The sequence below is a fragment of the Peromyscus maniculatus genome, chromosome 13 (assembly GCF_049852395.1).
Source record: "Peromyscus maniculatus bairdii isolate BWxNUB_F1_BW_parent chromosome 13, HU_Pman_BW_mat_3.1, whole genome shotgun sequence".
NCBI classification, from domain to species: domain Eukaryota; kingdom Metazoa; phylum Chordata; class Mammalia; order Rodentia; family Cricetidae; genus Peromyscus; species Peromyscus maniculatus.
In genome coordinates, this window is record NC_134864.1 from 50,764,764 (window position 1) to 50,786,051 (window position 21,288).

General features: G+C 43.2%; 1 protein-coding gene across 4 annotated transcripts in view; it reads right to left on the minus strand.

Moving 5' to 3' along the window:
- The window catches only part of Adam23 (ADAM metallopeptidase domain 23), a 154,381-nt gene that overhangs the window by 125,667 nt on the left and 7,426 nt on the right, over positions 1–21,288 (minus strand). The window lies entirely within an intron of this gene.

Sequence of the window (21,288 nt, forward strand, 5' to 3'; positions counted from 1 at the left end):
ACCGTAGGCCAGATGCCACTGTGTGTGCTTTATCATCACACAACGTCATTGATATAACACAGGCAGCTCGTGTCAGGCCCACTGCATACGCTGAAGAGGGACAGTGAGCTGTTCCTGAGACATATTCAAGTTCATAGACATTTTTTTAAAAAATGGTCATTTGAACATAGGCACATTGTAATGAAACCATGTTTCACACGGTATCCACTGCCTTTTGTGGGGGTTGAGCCCTCCAGAGTCTACCTATCACTAGAACGAAACCTGGGAAATAGAAAGTCCACGCCTTCCCACTTACAAAACCCAATTTCAGCATCCAGTAAAAACTGAGAAAGGTGCAGAACAGAAAGTCTCTGACGTCGATCGCCACGCCTCTTTAGTTACGTGTAGATGTTCTACTCCACTGTGGCTTGGGAAGCAGAAGACAATCTGGAAGCAGATTTCCCTTAGATATGTTCTATTACTTATGGAGCCACTCACTCAAGTAGTCAAGGAAACATTGGACGTGACTGGAGAGACGACCTTGCAATTGGGAGCACTGGCTGTTCTTAGAGAGGAGTTGAACTCAGTTCCCAGCACCTTCATCTGACAGCTCACATCCCTTGTAACTCCAACTCCAGGAGCTGACATTGCACCCACATTCCCAAGCACACACAACACACATATACTGACACAATTTAAAAATAAAATAAATTTAAGGGACATCTTCATCCCCTTCTCATGCTTTTTCTTCTTTTTTTGTTTTTGTTTTTGTTTAGTTTTGTTTGTTTGTTTTCCCATCTCATGTTTTAATCATCCCAGAGCACCATCAGATCTACCCAGAATGCCCAAGAAGTTGGCAGGGCAGATGTTCTTACTACTTTTCATATGAGGAATTTTTTTTTTTAAGGAATAGAAGGTTAAGTGACATTCTTCTCCAAGGTCGTACATCAAAGGAGTGCAAGGTATTAGCTTCAGCTCGATGAGAGGTGCCAAGTCCACGTCAGAAGTCCTTAAATCTTCAAGCCTCAATAGTTTCTAGCCATTAAAATATAAATAACAACAGCTTTCCACAAGGATGTGGACGAGATTATATTAGATCATAATGTAACAGAAACTTACTAGAAAAATGTTGATCACATTGAAACGCCTTAATAATTCAGAAAAGAGCAACATAGACCGAGGAAGGAGAGAAAAAGTAAGACTATATTAACATTTTAGGAAGAGTGGAAATGTCAGCTCACCTCAAAATTCCCTCCCAGTATATCTGGCTACCTTCTATCGAATTCCAATGTGGATTTATAGTCTGCAAAATTTGAAAATGTTGTATTTTTATCACTCACTACCATTATAGATTATGCTTTGACCTTGTTCAAGTGCTGTGTCTTTGAAACAATATGAATCATTTTCCTATGAAGGGAAACAGCTGCAAACGTTTCACGAAGGCAGTTTTGCAAATTAAGGTAATTTGCTAAACAATTCCTGCCAAGTTACATTTAAATAGGTAGTCCGTGGAAGAGAATATATTCATATGTTCTTCTACGGTGTTCTAATGCACAGTATTAGGAGTTAACCCACTAACAAATTCAAATAGAAAACCTACCTTGTACAAGCTACCGTGGAAGATATAAGGTTATAGAAAAATTGAGATTCACATGTGAAAGGCTGACCATCTGTCTGGGACATGAAATGAAAAACAAGCAAGTACAAAAATCTAATGCACCAATTAAATAATAACAAGAAATACGTATCATTATGGGACATATAAAGCATGATTAATTGTCAAATTTGGGGTAGGGACAAGTATATTAGAATTTGAAGAGGGGGAATTTTGGAGACTGGAAATACATGATAATAGCTTATGAAGGAGTCTCAGCATGTAAAGATTAGTAGAATTCAGATAGCTCAAGGAATTAATAGGATGAAATCACCAAATGTTTCTAATGTCGGCTAATGAATAGATGCATCAGAACACGCGTTGAAAGCAAAAACACAGACTGTCTCCCATCCCGGGGTGTTTAACTATAGTTTAGATGGCGGTGAGAATCAAACTTGACAATGCATCATAAAGCATTCTGTGACATCAATAAATGTGATAAATGTATAAACCCCCAAAATGCTAATGTGTTTTGCTAACCAATCCATCTTTAGCAGAAACTAGGAAGCTGAAGCCATGTCCTTTGGAGGATTTTACTGAAATGAGACCGATACATCAGCCGAGTACACGCAGCTCACAGGGCACAGATCAGCATCTCCCAATCAGAGAAGCTGGTCACTGTCTGGCTTCGTTCTCCGTGCCAACCTCACCAAGAAAGAAGGAACGTGGAGTCTGAAAGAGACCTATCCAGCATTCAATTACTGAATCTGATGGCAAGGAGAAAGGGAAGCGGGGGGCCTACAGATCCACGAGACCTCTGGCGAATCTCCTGCAAGAACTCCATTTCAAATTAGCCGTCTACAAAGAGACTCCAGTTCCATCTACTTCCTTTTCTCATTGTCCTTCAACCCAAGGTACCCTTAAAGTCTGATACAGCAAAGAGGAGAACAAAAGAGAAGGAGAAGCAGCAGGCAGTGATGTCCCAAAGAGTCATTCTGACAAAATAAGCTGGGACTCATGTGCGCTGAAATTCTCTTTGCAGACTCTAAAGAAGAGTCGAAGAAAAGAAGCCATATTTAATATTATGAGAAGAGAGAAAGGGACTAAGGAAATTTTCTCCTGGTGATTATCTAGCTGCCCGGTAGGGCTCTGTGAATACACCCCTGACAAGGCTTCTTTGGACATTTACATTAAATATTTTCTCAACCCTAACCTTTGATAATTACTCTCTTCCGTATATTTAACTTACGATGCTAACAAAACACACAAAATCCCGAGTCTCCCGAGCAATTTTATTCAAAGAGGAGTAAAGCAGTACCAGCATCACAACAGCTGTATTCCTTGGCTTTCATGTACTTCGTGAAAGACGAGTAAGAATCCAGCTATGACAACAGTTGCCATGGAAGCAGTTCCTTTCTGCTGCCTTCCTGAATGGTAACATTTAATTTGATGCATTAATCTAGTAGCTGAGGTGTGACTCACCTTCTTCTTTCTTCTCATAAATTCCTACATCACCGAATTGTACAACTCCAAATAGGGTCTCTTTCTCTCCAACTCTTTTGTCCTAAAGTAAGAGCATATTCTGTCTCTCTAGCCAGAATTACTAAACGCCCGCTAAATAATTTCAACGGAAAAAAAAAAAAAAAGAATGGAGAGGATGGGGGCATTGCTCAGTGATGGAGCATTTGTCCAGAATGCATGAGGCCCTAGGCTTAATCGCCGGCCCTGAAGGAGAAGAATGAGGGAGGAGAAGGAAGAGGGGGGCGAAGTAATGGGGGGAAGGGGACAAAGGGAGGAGAGGGAGAATGAGATACAAGCTTTGGAAAGAAAATAAATCAAGCTTCATGCTTATTGTCTGTGGCTCATTACCATTTTTCCCCCCCAGAACGGCTTATGTAACAGCAGTACTATCCTGAAAACTAGCCTCCTGAAGACAGCGTCCCAGAACAAGCCAGTCTGCTGCTCTGCTCCTTGGAATGTTGGCTACAACTCAGTGGACTTCTTTCGATTCCAATCTCTCTCTGGGACAGACGGTTCTTTAACTTATGATGGCCATATAAGGTTTAGTTAAGAGTTAATCTGAGATGCAAGATGAGAATTGGGGTCCAGTAATTACACACTTCACCTGAGCATTGTTACATCTAGTAAACCATAAATGATACAGGATAGATCCGAATATTCATTTCCAGTTCTCCCTCAGGAAGAAACAATAAAGACAAGTAACTAGGGGGCTAAGCACATGGGTCTACATACTACAAGTTAGGGAAGATGCTTTTTCTTGGAACACCTTGCTGATGACCCCCACATCATTCTTCCCAGTTGGGCTGGAGGGATGGCTCAGTGGTTAAAAGCACTGGTTGCTCTTCCAGAGGACCTGGGTTCAATTCCCAGAACCCATATGGTAGCTCACAATCATCTACAACCATTCTTCCCAGTGACTCTGGCCAGATCTCCACATCACAGCCTCTTGTTTCTATGTGCATGGATTTCCCAGGCTCTGCTTAGGAGACATTGCAAGTTCTCCCTAAATGTGCAACTATTTAACAACGTTGTTCCTAAGAGACCTTGACTTTCCCTGACTACTTTCCACAAGATGCACTTCACAAGCTGCCTAATACTGGGGTACAGCCTCTCTTTTTTTCTATAGGAACTCACATAGATTATGGACTTCCTGGGGTTCAGCTGTAGCTGCTCCTGTCCTTTGTGATAAATTCTGGCCTTGACTACAATCACTGATGGGTTTCTTCCTGCCCCTTTGGATGGCAAGGGCAATTTCAAACTAGAAGATGCTCCAAAGATGGGCTTCCCCATTTTTACAAAGCTGCAAGATGTCTGTAAACTGCTTCTTAAAATAAAAAAAAAAAAATTATTTATCATATATACAGTGTCCTGCCCGCATGACAGAAGAGGGCACCAGACCTCATTAAGATGATTGTGAGCCACCATGTGGTTGTTGGGAATTGAACTCAGGACCTCTGCAAAGGCAGCCAGTGCTCTTAACCTCTGAGCCATTTCTCCAGCCCTAGACTACTTCTTAAATAACACTGGAGCCTGTTTCTTGTCAAAGAGGCTTAAAGTTGTTTTATTTTAAAGCTTCACTTATATGCACACCTAGCCAACGAGAATTCCAGACAGAAGAAACAGCTAGTTGTGGAAGCCCTAAGACAGGGCATGTTGGCTGTCAGAGAATCGCAGAAAGCTCATTTTGGATGCTGTGGAACAAGTGATGGCGAGCAGCTTACGCGATGAAGTCGGAGAAGTAGTGAGGGTCAGTTGTGTAGGAGCCTGTACACAAGGTTGACGCTCTTGCCTTGTGCTCCGAACGAAACAGGAAGTCACTAAGTCACAATCAGCTCCCCAGTTTTAACAGTTCGTTCAAGGGGACGATGTCAGCAATGGGTTAAAGAGGCCGGGGGACAAGGAGGGAAGCTAAGTGTTCAAAGGCAGGTCGCCGCAGGACTCCAGGTGGGAGTTCCACCTGGGTGGGCAGCGGGGTTGACGAGAAGTCATGGGTCCTGGCAGCCGTCAACGGACACTGCTCACAGATTTTACGTGAGTTATGAACAACACAAAGGAAAGAGAAAGCCCTACAGCATCTGGCCTGAGTCATCAAAGGGGACAAGAAACTCCCTTTGTTGGGGAAGTTGACAAGGTCATGGTGGGACCACAGGACCTTGTTCTGGCCACTCTACATCTGTCACATGCCTAAGATGGTCTAGTTGAGAAGCAGGTGCAAGGCCCCCGTCCTTGGTGTTAATGAGAGGTAAACCTTTAGTGAATGTTTGCTACGGGACTGAGAAAATTAAGAAGTAATGAACAGATAAGTCATTGATCCAGCATATGAATTAATGAGCAAATCAACGAACCTTGGAGATACAAAACAATTCCAGTAAAAGACCTGAGGGGGGCAGGGAAGAGCACACTAATTAATTATCCAATACCAAGTGATCAGTCCTAAAAACACATACCCTCAAGTTTCATTATATGGACTAAGCAGGAAGTACTTACATACTTAATAATACTCAAACACACACAAGTCTATAACAATAATTTTTTAAAGGCCTATGAATTTGAAAGGGAGAAAGGCAGGAGGTGAGGGTACATGGAGAGGTTGAAAAGTGAGAAAGAAAGGGGGAAATGATGTAATTAGATTATATTCTCAAGAGGTTATAATAAAAAAAAAATAACTTGGGGTGGCTGGAGAGACAGATCAGGAATTAAGAGCACTGGCTACTCTTGAAGAGGAGCCAGGTTCCCAGCACCCACATGGCAGCTCATAGCCCTCTATAACTCCATTTCCAGGGGACCCAATGTCCTCTTCTGACATCTGCAGACACCAGGCACACATGTGGTGTACAGATTGCATACACGCAAGCAAAACACTCATACACATAAAATAAATCTTTAAAGAAAATAGAAGATCTGAGGGTGGACGTCAATTCAGCAGAAAACATACTCTGTGAAGGAACTAGGGTTTAGTAAAGGGCTAAGTTAAATGGAAAACTACAAAAGTCAGCATAGGAGGTTTAAAAACCAACATTTTCAAGCATAATGGTTAAGTGTCATTTTGTATCCCAAGAGATGGTGTATACTGTAAAATTCCTCCCCCACATACACAAAAAAATAAAATAAAATCTTAAGTACAAAAGCATCCTCCTCAATGGTCAGTACGTGTTAGCTCTCTTCCAAGTAACAGGGGTCATTTTGTGGCTGTGTACGTCAAGCATTCTTAAGGAGCAATACAATGTTTACCTTTGCGTTTTTTGAAAGTTCACCTCCCTATTTTGGAAGTTATGTTATCATTACTCTTAATATTTCAAATGTGTCATTGCCGTTAGATATGCGTTGTCACAGCCTTTGGGAATTTTGAAAGTCATCCTTACTGATTTTATTTTACCGTGTATAGCATCCATCTCTAGGACTTGTTCTTAAATTAGGGGAATCAAGATATATCTCACATGCTACTAAATACTGTCATTTTCTCAAGGTCTCTTACTAATACAGTAACCAAGGTTTGCACTGTGAGGCTGGTGAGATTGCTCAGTGGGAAAGTCTGGGTTCAGTCTTTAAAGCCACAGTGAAAGGAGAAAACCAAAAGTTGTCCTCTGATCTCCAAGTGTCTGTGTGTCTGTCTGTCTCCCTCCCAACTTCTTTCTATCTCTCCCTCCTCCTTTCTCTCCCTTCCTGCCTCCCTCCCTCTCTCTGTCTGTCTTTCTCTATCTCTGTCTCTGTCTCTCTGTCTCTGTCTGTCTCTCTCTATCTCTGTCTCTGTCTCTCTCTCTCTCTCTCTCTCTCTCTCTCTCTCTCTCTCTCTCTCGTCTCTCACACACATACACACACAAAACACACACACACTGCTACTTGAGCCAACAAATGAAAGGGCAAGGAGATTTTTTTTGTGTGTGTGAACATTTCTTTTTAAACCACAATGATTCAAGATATTTAATAGTGCCGATATATAGGAAAGAAATTAGGTAATTTTTCAATTTTTATTATTTTATTTATAGTCATTTCAAGTGGTTTTTATTACCTGACATAAGCAAATAACTACATTAGGGTAATATTTAGTTAGTAATGATTAGAGAGGACACAATGCTATCAATATTTGATAAATAGCCAAAAATAAAAACTACTTAGAGAACATTAATTTTCTAAAATATAGCTTATAGTAAATGTAATACTTCTTATGCAAAAAAAAGAAAGAAAGGAGATGGCGTTTCAATGAAGTCTTAATAGCATATTATTTCTGCCCTCTATTTCAATAAGCACTAAATTAGCCAGTTCCCTACAAAGGCAAAATTTTACAGAATCTATAAGAAAGTTCAGGGACTTCTGTGAAGGTGGCCAAAGACGACATTTGCTGGCTCAGTATGCAAACAATACCCTATAGAAAGCAATCCTGATTGACAGTTCTGTTTCCTAGCTAACAGGCTTACAAGGTCTCGGGCAGGGTCTCTCTCCCTCAGCACTCCTGGTACCTTGAGCTCAATGTTTCTTTGACTGGGGATGGGAAGGCTACCTACACAACACGTTGCTGGCAGCACCCCTCTACCCACAGATCACTATAACCTCTGACCCTCAGCTTGGGTCAACTACAAAATATCTCTTGGCATTGCCAACTGGTCTAGAGGAGTCGAAACTACCCTTAGTTAAAAATCCCTACTCTGTATATGCAGGAGCTATGTGGATTTAGATTCTTCTAGGCACGCTGCCTTTACACAAATTCATTTAACCTTATCTTCAAAGCCCATTTTCAACCATCAACAAAGCCCTTCAGATAAAACAGGAAGTAAGTGACAAACAAAAGGACAAAGTTTGGTTCTTCCCCTAGGTAGCGTAAGCCACCTGAGAAGCAGGAGTTTTCAATTTTTACACCCGTAGAGATCCCTCAAAATTAAAGCACGGGCTTAAATCTGTCAAAGGAGCTCACACATCATTCAAAAAATAATAAAGAAAGCAATAATGTAACTATGTACATGGTCCAAAATTTCAATTTTTTTAAAGGATGCTTAAAATTACTTTCTTTCCTGCCGAAGTGACAGCTTCTTATTATCTTTTGAAATGTCATTTGGTGACTCAAAGAAAACAACTGTAATTTAAACAGCTAGAAATGAGAGGGAACAGAGCTATAATGGAGCCTGCGTTTGGAGGTTACTAAGCTGTCTCTCCACAATTGAGGTAATATCCTCTCAGTGGATGAAACTCCCTGGTTTCTAAATGTCATTTGCTTGATGATGGCTCCCACATCCCCATCCCACTTTGCCCTGTCCCTGACACCGCAAGTAAGTCACTCACAGAGATGACCAGGCATCCTCTGCAGCAAAGTGAAGTACTCTCTCCACTTGCTTCTAAACTTCCTCCACAGGCTCCCTAGAAAAAGATCCACCAGGCATTCCAGGCTTCTGGGGTCGTTTCTTAGGCCTGCTATGTTGAATGTCTATAAATACTACAGCTACAAACAACACAAATTGTCACCTGATACTTCTGGAGGTCAATAGTCCAAATCAAAGTCTAGAGACCGAAGTGAAGGTGTTGGTCAGCGTGATTCCATCTGTAGAGCCCCAGAAGAACCTAGTTCCTTGTGGTCTACAATCCCAAGAACGGCCACACTCCCACGCTCATGGGTCCCCCAGAGTGCATCTGCATCCACCGTCACAACTTCTCCTCTCACTCTGACTCATGTGGGTCTCAGTGCTCACGTGCAGTCACCCAGATGGCCCAGCATGCATTCCAATCCCATCCACAATCCTTTATTTAATTACACCCACCAAATCTCTTTTGTTATGGAAGGCGCCATAATCACAGCTCCTGGAGACGCAGATGCGGACAGTTTGGAGGAAGAGAGGATTCTTCTACGTATCACAGGCCATCTCCTGTCCCAGAATGGTCTCTAGAAAGCTAGAAGCTTCACCTCTAACAATATACCAAATCTACCTATTTATCTGCGTGCCTCTGCTACCACCACAGCTAAGACCACACTGCCTCTGCCCTGGAAAGCTGTGTGAATCCAAATGGTCTCCCTACATCCCTACTGCAATCCATCCTGAACAGGATGGCCAGGTTGTCTCTTTGAAACATGACTCAGGTAATGTTACCTTCTTCCCCCTTTAAAACATTTCTCTATCTTCCTAACATAACAAGAAAGAAATCCTAGCAAGACCATTGTCCTCTGGCCCTTCCTTACCTTGAGCAAATAGCACAGCAGGAAATATGCAATACTTTTTCCTCCACAAAACATCTCTCTGTCCTTCACCATCAACCTCCCAAGGCCTTACACGCTGAGCAGGCACTCCTGGCAACCCATCATAGAAGCGTAATTTGTTCCAGCTGCTCTTCCTGGGTCTCCAAGTTCATCTCTCTCTCCAGAGGCCAAAGACTGCAACTTGACACATAATTCTAAAACCAAATCCCTTCAAGATCGTTTTAAGTGTATAATGCCTGCTAACATCACAAAAAGGAGGAGGAGAAAAATACGTCAGAAGTCAAAGTCGGGAGTTGGGGAAGAAACATGCTATAGTGAAACACATTCACCTTTTCTCTCAGCAGAGAAAAGATAATATCTTAGGTTGATGGGTATCTAAAAATAGGACAGAGATAAATTATTAAATGTTATAAGAACTAAAAACAGAAATTCAACAGCCTTTGACGAGCACTAGGGAAGAGATCTGCTATGCATTTTGTACCACTGTGAACTCTGAAATCTTAAGACTATGTTGGGAAATGTAAGAGTAACTATGAACTTCACACAACGTGTTTATGCCAACATCACACATGGAAATGTGCATCTTCACATATATCTGCCATTGGTTTTTCACCTATTATAACATTCCTTTGCCCTGGAGTCCCGACGTTGCTCTTTGGAATTCTACTACCAGAAACTGTCTTGCTAAGGGCTTCATGGTAAGTCGGGGGTGCAACGTGATCCAGCTAGCTGCATTTCTATTTAAAGTCACTCCTTAGCCACTCCTCTGCTTTACTTTTCAAAAGCTCTTTTCTCTTTGGATCACTTTACACCTCTCATTCCTGAAGTCAGTCACTACCCCTACTCGCCCTCTTGGGTACAACACGTGCGTGTGAGTCTCTGCTTAGGTAGGTACACTTGAGCTGTGAACGTGTGTGGAGGTTAAAGGCATCAACTCTCCTGCTCAATGTTTTCCACCTAATTTTTTGAAACAAGGTCTCTCACTGAACCTGGAACTCATTAATTCACCTAGGCTAGCTGGCCAACTGAGCACTTGGGATCTACCCATCTCCATGTCTCAAATACAGAGTAATAGAGATGAGCTGGCATAACCAGCTTTTCTTGACACGGGTTATTACAGATCCAAATTCAAGTCCTCAAGCTTGTGCAGCAGACACTTTACTGAAACGAGCCAACATCCCACCCTACCTTTCTCACTTCCAGATAAATATCCACAATTTAATATTCCTATTCTTTGTCTAATACCCAAGTTTCAGAAGGCAGATTCACCACAAACAGAGCCAACCCTGGAAATAATGGCAGGCCCTTCCCTTGACAGCACATATCTTTTTTTGGAGGACATTTCACAGGACCTTAGAGTCATGAATGTTGTATCAAATGAACTATCCAACATCAAAATTAAATGACACATAACAATCCAAGAGACTTTTTCAGCAACCTCCCAGGTGGATCCAAATCACATTAAAAGATCCCAAAATCTAACCCAATCTTCTTAGGTTTAAAATGACAAAATTTAAATACAGATAAATAACTTACCCCAAATTGGCAACCTACTAATCAATCATTCTCCCCATAGTCTGGTTTCCTTTTTTTAAAAAAAGAAGTGTGCAAAAATTAATAGAGGAAAATTATCTTTATTATTGTTATTATTATTGAAAATAACAAAGGTTCTATCTATATCAAAACTCATAGCTAGCATGATACTGAACAGTAAAGACTACGCTAAGAAAATGAAGCTACCTGTCTTTGCCACTTCTATTCACAACTGTAACAGAAGTCTCAGCCAAAGTAATTAAGCAAAGAAAGAAAGAAAGGCTTCCAAATTGGAAAGGCGGACAGAAAATCATCTGCCCATACATGGCATGATTTCATATACAGAAAACCCTACAGTCTACAAAAAGAAATCAAAGCATAACAGCTGAATTCAGAAAATTTGCAGAGTATAAAAATCACGTTTAGGATTCAATTTGAAGGGCTAAGTATGTAGCTCAGGGGTAGTGAGCTTACCTAGCGTGTGTGTGAGACCCTGGGAAGACCCCCCAGCACCAAAAAAATAGTGTCTGATTTCCACATGCCAGCAATAAACAATCTGAAAATTAACTTCTGCAAACAACCCCATTCACAATAAAATGATGATGAATAAACTTATTAAATATGCAAAAGATGTATCTCTAAAACCACAAAACTAGATGAAAGAAATCTAAAGCCACAACTATACGGAGATCCATCAGGGTTCATGGATTTAAAACTCAAAAGAAAAAAGTGCAAATACTACTCTAACCGATCGATAGAGTGACCCAAGGCCAGAAGTAGGAAAATCCATCCTAAAGTTCATAGTGGACTCTCAAAGGACCACAATCAAACCTATCTGAAGAACAGAAGCTGCAGGCAAAGCTTTATGGTAGAGCATGTGTTTATCATGCATGAGGCCCCTGAGCCCGGTCAACCCAGGGGAGAGAGCTCTGGCACTTGCTGACTTCAAAGTTTCCTGCAGAGCTATGATAGTCAAAAGTATGGTGCTGGCACAGAGAAAAGCATGAAGACCAACAGAGGAGAGTATAAAGCCTCATGCAAATGGAGTCGGCTGATCTTCAACATGGATACCACAACAGTTTAGAGCAGAAAAGATGGTCTTTTCAATACATGGTACTGAGAAAACTGGATATCCACATGCAAAAAAACAACAGTTGGAACCTGATCTTACAAAAGGTAGAAAATTTAAATAAACAGTCATTAAGAACCTAAACATAAGCCCTAAATAACAACACTCAAAAGAAAACATGAGAGCAGGAAAAAAAATGGGGGGGAGAAAGCCTCATAACACAGAAGCTGGTGATGATTTCTTGAACACTACACTAAAAGCATGGGCATCAAAAGGAAAACTAAATGAGACATCATAAAAATGAAAAACTTTTTCACATCAAACAGCACTGTCAGGCTAGTAGCACAGGCCCATAATCCTAGCTATTCAAGAGGCTAAGGCGGGAAGGTTACAAGTTCAGGGCCAGCCTGGGATACAGAGTGAGTTCAAGGGGAACTGAACAACTTAATAAAATCTTGTCTCAAAATAAAAGCACAAAGAGAGACGGTAGAACACTTGCCTATCGTGCCTTAGAGTCAATCCCCAGTGATGGGGGAGGGAATGTCAACATGATGAAAGAGTCCATATAGGATGGGAGAAAAGATTTGCAAGTCAAGAGATTGAGGATTGATGCTCAGAATATGTGAAGAATTTCTACATATCAACAACAGAAAGGGAAAAAGATTGAATAAGCAACTTCTCCAGAGAATGAAATATATATATATATATATATATATATATATATATATATATATATAATCAATGATTATATCAAAAAGTCTTCAACCTTAGCAACACTGAAGAAATAAAGTCAAAGTCCCAGGGACTTACCACTGGACCCCTATTAGGATGGTCAGTATTAAAAAACTGAAGACAGAAAGTGCCAGCAAGGATGTGAAACCCTTATACAGTACCAGTGAGACTGTAAAATGGGGTCGCTGCCGCCAAAAAATTATACAGGTTTGTCCTCTCTTCTCTGCCCAGGAAGCCCAAAGTTTGCAGAATGGTGCGTTTCCGTAAGAGCCCTACCTCCAAACTTCTGTGAAGACCCTGTCATTGCTGTTGAGTTTCCCATTTTGGCCCTAGACACCGAGAAGTAGGAAAGAATCTCTTTCTATGGAAATAAGAATCATGATCCTCACTGTGCCACAGAAACAGCCTCTGCCTGGGCTGAATCCAGAAGCATCAACTTCTCCTGTAATGGGAAAATAGTTTGGACAAGTCACGGATCCACAGAAGCATTCTGGGCAGAAAAGATGCCCTTTAACGTGTCCCAACGTCAGCAAGTACATTAGGATGATGCCCATGTTTTCTGTTGTTACCATTCAAAACCCAACTTTAACTCCAAGGTCTAAAATTTCAAAATAGGAAAACAAAAACTTTTTATTAAAATGTAAATTAATCAAAGTACATGAGCAGGGTATTTTGGCACACATTTTCAATTTTTAATTTAAACAGAATTAAATGAAAACTGAATTAATTTCTCTGGGAAAGTGAATCTATGAAGTATAGCTTATTATATTTCAAATCACTGGTGAAACTGGTATTTAAGCCTTAATCATTTTTCTAAGTTGTATGTCCAAGGACATAAACATAAAGAGCACTTCTGTCTATCCAACTACAATAGTAACCGCTGAATTTTCCTCAGTGGCCACATCATTACGATTGGAGGAGCGGAAGTCACTCTGAGAAGAGGGGAGGCTCCTGGAGATTATGGAGCCAAGGTGACATGATCCAAACGGGAACTTAGCGGCATCATTTTGCCTGATACGTGCAGAAATGACGAGAGTGGGAGGAAGGAGGTGGACAATGACAGAAAAAGAGCCACCAAGACCATGGAAGCTGATAAGTCTTAGGCCTCCTGAAGGCCTCTCTGCTGTGGCAACAAACTGAATCAGACCAAATCAGGAAAAGCCCAGGTTTAATAGGTACAGCGCTCCCGGGTGATTCCCCCAGCCCCGCAGAGAGGAGAAGGGGATGAGACCAGAAGAACCGCCAGTCTGTTTTCTGAGATGCTGCTTATATATTCCCTGTGGGAGTGGTCTTGAGCCTCTCTGGGGGAGGCGCTGTGTTTGGTGGCCTTTGAAGGGGCAGGTTTGGGGAGGAGCTGGGGAGGAGAGCCAAGGTGGATCTTCCACCAGACTCCTTCCAAACATTTCAGACTCTTTGAGTACAGGGATTCCAGGGTGCCAGGGTGCCAGGGGTTGAGGTGGAGCTCCCATCCAAACAGAAGCAAGAGGTGATGATATTAGACCAGCTAGCTGGGCAGCTGTGGAGACATGGTGAGTTGCTGAACAGCAATGAGAATTGATGAGTTGAAGTGATGCTTTAGGAGAAAGAGTGGGAGGTGGTCTTAACCTAAGCAACTGCCTGGAAAAGCATGGGAAGGACGTGGGAGGGGCAGGCTGAGAGATGAGATGTTGGAACTAAGAGTTAATTTTGAGCACGATGAGCCCGGGTTGTCTATTACACATCAAAATGGAAACAACAGATGAACAGTTTCAGGGTAAATCTTCAAAACTAGGGCCAGAGTAGCCTTCTAGTAAAGGTCTGAGGTTCTCAGACGTTACACAGGAAGCAAGTGTTTTATAACAGTGAGTCGGGTTAGCCTATAAACGTCTAACTTATTAGGGTGTAGAAACATCCCAGAGAAATCCTCAACTTTGGAAAACTAAAATGAGAAGACAAACTTAGGATCTCACATACACAGACTTTTAGAATTTTTAGTTATACATAATTTATTTTATAAAAGAATAGCAGGTTTAGAGGTAATTATGAAAACTGTGTGAAGGGGTGGGATAGTTTATAAATACACTATTTGAGCAACAATATTCAGTGCGTCAGTATTCATCCACCCAACTAAATTTGGGTGGTTGGGTGAATGCCAAATTTAACTGGGTGGATGAATGCCACCCAAATAAAAGAGTAAGTAAAATGTGAAGGAAATAGGTATTAACTATAAGGAAAAGGAATAATGATTAACCATTTCTGAAGACAATTTTACACACCATCACAAAACTAAAAGCAACAAAATGTCATCATCTGAAGGGAGCAGTGTTCACGCAGCTCACCAGGAATGAACACTGCTAACTGTTATCTGAACACTCTGCGGAGACGAAAGGCCACTGTGTCACACAGGACAGCCTACAGCAATTAGCAAAGCAATTAGTGAGAACTCACTACAAAGCCATCATTTAGAAGCGGTGGAGAATCAGTGTGCCAGCTCTTCTGGCAAGCATGCACACAGATTTTTACCTCCCGGCCATGGCCTCTTCAGCTGCATCCCCCTGTGAAAACAAAAGCAAACTGTCTATCTGATATGTTTGTCCTGTTTGGGTTCTTTCTAGTTGGAAGATGTAGACACATCCTATTTGTCGCGGTCTCATCCTTGTTATATTTCATTTCCAGAGAACTTTCAAAGGCAAATCTAAGTTTTTCTTGGGTTTGGCTCCATTGGGAGAACTGGAGAGGGAAGAAAGGTGAATGGCCATCGAACTGGGACAGTTCTTGGGGAAATTATCTTAAGGTTTATGTTATCTAGAGGACAAGCATTGGTGTGGGGGGGGAGGGTGCTTTACCACTACTCTCGAAGGAGAAAAAAGGTGCCCCCTGAGGCTGTGGGCACAGCTCCGTAGCAGAGCACTGGCCTGGCATTCACCTTGGGTTTCATTCCTGCACTACCAAGAACAAAAGAAAAGGCGGGGAGAGAAAGGTTTGCCTTACAACTCACTGAGATGCCCGATTTCCAAATTCCAGGTTTAGGAAAGTTCCTCTGACTGTCAGCACGGCCTAGCAAGGGCCACGGCTGATTAATTCATCATGCATCATGTGCATGCTCCCATAGTCACGCCTTTTCAGAGTCCCACCACCAGCCTCCCGAGAGCTGAGATAAGCCTGTGCGGCCTGGCTCGGTCCTTAGGCCCTCTTCCATCTGACATGGACCCAACGCATCTGCAGCTCCAACCGAGACTCTGAGAACCCGGAACCATTCTTCATCACTCGACAGCAGCAACGGAGGGTAAGCAAGAGGGACCGAGAAAACGTCCTGATGTTCAAGGCAGCCCTCTTCACACGGCTGTGGGCTATATGACAAACGGACCCAAGGAGAGAAGCCCCTTTAGCCTGGGCTTTCAGAGGTTTCCGCCGGCTCAGCAGGGGCATGTGGCAAGCACTGCTCACTTCATGGTACCCAGGAAACAGCAGGGTGAAATACAGCCCCAAAGATCTACTTCCCGCAGCCAGGCCCCACCTCCTCATGTGTCCATCATCTCCTAAAATAGCAACACCAGCTGGGGATGGAGCCTTTTAACACACGAGCCTGTGGGGGGCATTTCATATTCAAACCACAACAATGGCCGATTTTTTTTTTTTTAAATCGTATTTGTCCCACAAATAAATGGCTATATCAGGTCATTAAATGGCCATTCCCTTGCTTTGGGTTGAAATATCATCTTTGTATTGAATCACTGGTTATGTGACATTCCACGTGCTGACAAAAGAGCTAAATTGGGAGTTCTGTCTTTTTTTTTTTCCTACTTAAAAAAAAAATAAAGGGTGGATTTACCAGCTTTACCAGTTCTTGTTAAATAAGCTTATTTCAGACGCCCACCTCTTTAAGCTGTGAGCTCCTATAAAGTATACAAGAATACTTTCCAAAAAAAGAAGCTACTTCTAAAATGAGTCAAATGTCTGACATAGTTTGGAAACACCAAACAACTCCATCTCCTTATTTTTTTTTTAACGTAAGGAAGGAAAATATGATAGAAAAAGTAAAATAAAATGAAAGACTAATAAGGAAGGTACCAGGCATGGTGGGAAACACCTGCAATCCCAATGTTCAGGAGGCTGAGGAATTAAGCACAGCTTGGGCTATGTTGTGAGTTCAAGGCTTGCCTGGGTTGCATGGTATAGATCTGTCTCAAAAATTAAAAAAACAAGCCAGGCAGCGGTGGCGCACGGCTTTGATCCCAGCACTCGGGAGGCACAGCCAGGCGGATCTCTGTGAGTTTGAGGCCAGCCTGGTCTACAGAGCGAGATCCTGGACAGGCACCAAAAACTACAGAGAGAAACCCTATTCTGAAAACAGAGAGAGAGAGAGAGAGAGAGAGAGAGAGAGAGAGAGAGAGAGAGAGAGAGAGAGAGAGAGAGAGAGAAGAAAACATTTAGATGGATCTTGTTAACAAGCGAGTTTCACAGAAAATTCAAAGTGGAAGTGGAACTCGGTTAACTAATCTGTAATTTTCCAGGTGAGGAAACGTGCTTCTGTCCCAGCTTTAGACAAAGCAGGTTATCAAGAGAACAAAACTTTGAAGACCTGGACTGACTCATAGCTGACCAGAGTGGGTTCCCAGGAGGGAGACTTCTATCTGTCCGGCCATGAATGTGGAAGACTGTTTCTCAGGATCATTACTCCAAATAAAACATAAGTAGATCTATCCTTTTTATAATGGGATTTCTAGCATTAAACTTGTTTAAAGTTGTACTAAATGTACATAAATTCTAAACCCAAAGACTCCCCGGGAATTCTGTAAAGCCCAGACACTCAGTAAGTTTTGACTGAGGGAACTGTGCTAAGGTTCCTGAAGGGCACCTGTGTTGACTGAGAACGGAGTACTTTGCGTGAACAAAATTTTATGATTATGTACTGCACAATTTATGAACTTTCTAGAAAGGAAAAGAATTTATTCTGAAAAATCAAACCTTAGGACAACTAGTTATTCAAGTCTTAAAGATGGATTTGACGAGATCACCAGGAATTTAACGGACTTTGGACTTCAAAGGCTCAGGCCACATTACTAACAGATTAGGAGTCTTTCCAGGGGGACAAGCGTTTTCTGAAAGTAGCCCCATAGTTTGGATGGATATGAATAAAATCGTGAACACAGGCTTCCCCCACATGCGGACTGACCTTCGGACTAACAGACCCAGAAGAAGGCTAGCAGGGAAAGAGAAGAGGGGCTCTGTGGACAGTGGCTCTGTGGACAGGGGCTCTGTGGACAGGGGCTCTGTGGACAGGGGCTCTGTGAACAGAGGCTCTGTGGACAGTGGTTCTGTAAACAGTGGCTCTGTGGACAGTGGCTCTGTGGACGGTGGCTCTGTGGACGGTGGCTCTGTGGACGGTGGCTCTGTGGACAGTGGCTCTGTGGACAGGGGCTCTGTGGACAGTGGCTCTGTGGACAGGGGCTCTGTGAACAGAGGCTCTGTGGACAGTGGTTCTGTAAACAGTGGCTCTGTGAACAGTGGCTCTGTGGACGGGGGCTCTGTGGACGGTGGTTCTGTGGACAGTGACTCTGTGGACAGTGGTTCTGTGGACAGTGGTTCTGTGGACAGTGGCTCTGTGGACAGTGGCTCTGTGGACAGTGGCTCTGTGGACAGGGGCTCTGTGGACAGTGGCTCTGTGGACAGTGGCTCTGTAAACGGTGGCTCTGTGGACGGTGGCTCTGTGGACGGTGGCTCTGTGGACGGTGGCTCTGTGGACAGTGGCTCTGTGGACAGTGGCTCTGTGGACAGTGGCTCTGTGGACAGTGGCTCTGTAAACAGTGGTTCTGTGGACAGTGGCTCTGTGGACAGTGGTTCTGTGGACAGTGGCTCTGTGGACAGTGGCTCTGTGGACAGTGGCTCTGTGGACAGTGGCTCTGTGGACAGTGGCTCTGTGGACAGGGGCTCTGTGGACAGGGGCTCTGTGGACAGGGGCTCTGTGGACAGGGGCTCTGTGGACAGGAGCTCTGTGGTCTAAGAGGAAGGCAGGGAAGTCCGTCCTGTGCTCTGCCCAAGGAAAACTTATCTAGCTGAAATTATGCTTGTTGAATGTGGATAAAGGGAGTCACGTGACGGAATAAGTGTTCCAGTAAGATTAATCTGTCAGCAGCAGGTCTGACGGATTGACAGACAATGAGACGAAGAGAGACGCTGAAAAGAACACAATGCAGAGAGAGGAGGGGTGGATTTGGGGCTCAGCACCAAGACTTGATAAGTGACTATTTATAGGCAGGAAATGAAGGAGAGAAGAGTCAAAGACTACTCCCCAAGTTCACTCTTCCATGCTCAGAGAGAGAATAGTCCCAGTGAGAAAAATAGGGATGGTGAGAACAGTTCTCTTCTTGCCTGACCGATTTCAGACAGACTGAAGCCACCAGACCTGGGCAATGGCACCAGACAAAGGGTCATGGGTTGTCTTCTGACTGGCTGAAAAGAGGGCAGCGAGCCACTAACCCTGAAAAGAAGTGAAGAAGAATGATACCAGCTGTCGTATAGTCGGCAAGAATGAGTCAGGCCCTGAGCAGAAAGCATTATTCAGGGCCACACACTGAAGCTGCACTTTCAACAGCATGGCTCAGCTGTGAGCTGCTCCAATTGATTCTGGGGGTGGGGCGGGGAGTGGAGGGGGGGGACGAACAAAAATGAACTAGACTTAACAGAAGAAAAGAATCAGAGAAGAGGATCCAAATCCAAAGGCCCAAAGACGCGAGGAAGGCAGAAGCAATAGAGAAGGCTACAGTCGAGGCAGGAGGATGCCTCAGTCTGTTGTCTGTTGCTGTGACTGAATACTACAGACTAAATGACGTAGAACACAGGTGCACAGGTGCTCGTGATTCCGGAGTCTGCAAAGCCCCAGATCATGGCACTGGCATGGGCAGAAGGCCTCTTTGCTGCATCCTGGCAAGGCTGAGGGCATCACATGACGGACCAAATGTCGTAGCACGCATCTCGATTACTCTTTACAGGAAATCATTCATGCCAGCACGGGCCCCTACCATCTTAACTCCGCCAATTCTAATTACCTCCCCAGAACTCCGCCATCACAAACCACTGAAGGATGAGTCTGAGAAGAGCATTTCCAACTCAAACTCGTGTAGAACTCGTTCCAACGGCAGTCTAGGGAGTAGGACTGGGACCCAGGCCAGTTCTTTCTCCTCTCTGACTTCCTTGAGCAAAGGTTACTCCCTCCTCTGCATGTCTACCACCTTCTGTTCCAACCGCCCGTCATGGCACAGACATGAACTACACGTCACAGCAGCCCGGTTCTGACACTCCACCGGGAGAGAGAGTGGGCACTAAGTGTTGTTCTCGGTCTTTTTCTCCAGTGCCTCTCCTCATCTAAAGCATATGCCCACGTCACCTAGAGAGGAGTTAGTTCTTAACAGTCGGTGGATTTGTCACGCCCACTCTGCCCTTCAAAAGGGACCAACCACTCTGCCCACCGTTCTCTACCATGTTGTGCTATTTTATTTTCTCCAAGCACCTGTCAGTGCGCAAAAGGAATGGGCCAGTGTTGTTAGCATCCTCGTCTGTCCCCTCCTGTTGGAAGGTGAGCTCCCTGTGAGCCACAGGATGGTGTCCAATACCATGCTCACTTCTTGAGCCCCCCCTCCCATGACTCACCATGGGACATGGAATAAACCAACGCTCTGTATCTGTCTCCAGTCCTTACAACCTCCCACTTCTCCTAACTCACTCTCTCTCTCTCTCTCTTTCTCTCTCTCTCTCTCTCTCTCTCTCTCTCTCTCTCTCTCTCTCTCTCTCTCTCTCTCTCTCTGTTAAGGGCTCGGGTCCCTGGAAAAACATGGATTCAAACCCTCGCTCTGTCTGCAGCTTTCTAGCTACTAGTCCTTTTTGAAGACACCAATGATGAATCTCATCTGCGGGGTCTATAAACCTTGGTCACTAGATTTCTAGAGAATTAAGTAGGACCTTTTTCTCATTAACCCCACCCCCCATCCCTGGTCTCTCAGATATCTTATTGTACTGCACTCACCCTCCTCCTTCCCACAACTGACAGGTAACTCAAATGCCTAAAAGAAAAACTGTGAATGGAGGAGGGGCCACTGTAGAGGTATTTTTGCTAGCTTAAACAGTATAAACATATGTTTAGCAACTTACACAATGCCAAAACTCAAGACTAAAATTACCTCTCCTGATGATGATCTAGCCTAGTACCAAAAATACCTAAAAGAATCTGGAGGCTGTTTTTTTTAAGTTCAGTATGCTTATAACATGAAATGTTATGGCAATCACTACATTCTTTCTATATATTTTCTTATATACAGATGTTTAATCAAAGATTGACTCAACAGATATAGTACTCCAAGTCCCGCAAATGACACAACTGTAAACAGAATTCTGTATGTCACAAGTTTGCAGTGACTACCTAGAAACTCCTGGGAAACTGAGGAGGTTTGTTGAGGTCAATGTCAAAGCCTATATTATAATATAACCTTAATAGGTGGTTGTTCCACCAAAACAGAGGAAGGCTTTGCAACATTCAGAGCTATCAATCAAACTCGCATAGTGTGATAATGAACAGAGGGAGGGGTCTGCAACATTCAGACCTATCAATCAAACTCGCATAGTGTGATGATGAACAGAAGGAGGAGTCTGCAACATTCAGACCTACCAATCAAACCCACAAAGTGTGATGATGAAGAAGCAGGG